We start from the raw sequence: 1,881 nt of genomic DNA, 5'->3' as shown, positions 1-1,881 counted from the left end.
AGCAGAATTTTGGTCTCAGTTCTTTCAAAATGAACACGAAGGACTCTGAAATGAGACTAAAGCAGAAAGCTTGCAGCACCTGGGATTCCCAGGAGGTCTCCCACCCAAGTACTGGCCAGGACCAACAGTGCTTAGTTTCTGAGATCTGACGAGATCAGGTGCTTTCAGGGTGGTGTGGTCGTCCTTTTCACTCTAAATGTTTTATTTACATTTTGCCTCTTTTTGTATGTGCATGTGTGTAGTTTTTTTGTTTATTATGGTTAATTGTTGGGTGACTGGAGTGGTTGAGGACTTTTTTATTAAAATGGGTTTACAAGCTGTTTTATGTGCAGCCACTGTATTTTACCCCTTATAAAATGTTTATAAAAACAATAAAAGCATTACATTTTAAACATAATGCCAACAGTACTTTTTAATTTAAAATTTTACTTTTAGTTTAAAATTTATACTATTTTGTTAAACCAACCCTTTTGTGTGATTATTTTTGTGTATGTTTCATATTTCTCATGGTATAAAATTACTAATATATTTCTGGATGCATTCTCAATTATTTCAGTAAAGTGAAGTAATTATTAAACTATTAGATGAATATTGTTTCAGTAAACAGCTATCAAGCTCACTTTGACGAGCTCTGTCTGAAACTTATGCAAAGGTTTCGCAAATGTATGAAACCGTTATAGAGGAGTTTTTCAAGGAAGAGACTGGCACATGGTTTTGGAGACATTACCTCAGTTTAAAAAAATTAAGTAAATTGTGCAATTGAAATGCTCCTTGCACCAGTTTTTACTGTAGCATCTTCCATATGTTTTTTATCAGCACGTAATGTTCGAGCCCTGCCTGGACACCTCATACAAGCCATTACCTCACCAAATGGGCTGCTCATGAAAGAATAACTTTTTACTCATGTCAATGAGGGCTGCCAACATCACCTAATTCTCTCTGGAGACTGGTTATGAATGGTAAACGCTGTCTTTCTTTTTTTTTGTAGCCATATTTTGGCTTTCTGCCACATTCAATAATACTTGTCCTCTGTTTCAGCCCAGGAAACAAGGCAGTCATAGCAGACAGTTGCTTTGCTTCTTCCACGGCTATTACAAATGCGTGGCACACAACACTGTGTGTTTCCTGTCTGCAACACCCACAGAGAGATTGGAGGAAACCCTGTCAATACTACATATGGCGCTGAGTCAACCCACTGCTCTACCATTCCCGTAACTGCTGTCAGTAATCATTACTTTTTGAAACCATTATTTAATTTCCTTTCATTTCCACTGATTATTTGATGTGATGAAACATACAGTTCCACTAAATTACCAGTAATGAATAATTTATTTACCTATTACTGGTTTACAATTAAACATCAAATAATAATTGAACTTTTAATTAAACAGAATAATAAATCAAACGGGGGGGGGGCATGGTGGTGCAGCAGGTTTGAGGTCTGCTCGGGGTGCCTTGCGATGGACTGGCGTCCCGTCCTGGGTGTTTCCCCTCCCCCCTCGGCCTTGCACCCCGTGTTGCCGGGTTAGGCTTCAACTCGCCGTATCCCCACTCAGAGTGGTTGTTGACATTGGTTGGAATAAATTAAACACAAAATGAAACTTCTTAATTTATGTCTGGTTTGAAGAAGATTTTGTATGACATCCAACAAGAAATAATCAGAGTACTCTTGAAACTACAGCTGTCACAAGGTATTCTCTCAATTTTTGGTGAAGCCCATTTGGCCTCTAATATTTGCGTACAGCTCCAGTGAGTATTATAGCTAATATTTATTTGCCCCCCAAATATCTGACAGGTTGTTATGCCACTGCTGTAAACTGATACATTCTGGTACATATCCAGGTCTTACACAGGAGTAAAAAGGAGTCTATTTTTTGTCCT

General features: G+C 38.1%; 1 pseudogene; it reads right to left on the bottom strand.

Annotated features, from left to right (window-relative positions):
• Positions 1 to 67: 67 nt before the first annotated feature.
• On the bottom strand, positions 68 to 186 carry LOC114911334 (uncharacterized; annotated as a pseudogene).
• Positions 187 to 1,881: the final 1,695 nt, after the last annotated feature.

The sequence above is a fragment of the Scleropages formosus genome, chromosome 9 (assembly GCF_900964775.1).
Source record: "Scleropages formosus chromosome 9, fSclFor1.1, whole genome shotgun sequence".
NCBI classification, from domain to species: domain Eukaryota; kingdom Metazoa; phylum Chordata; class Actinopteri; order Osteoglossiformes; family Osteoglossidae; genus Scleropages; species Scleropages formosus.
Note: the sequence above shows the minus strand (reverse complement) of the source record. Positions and strands in the feature narration are given on the sequence as shown.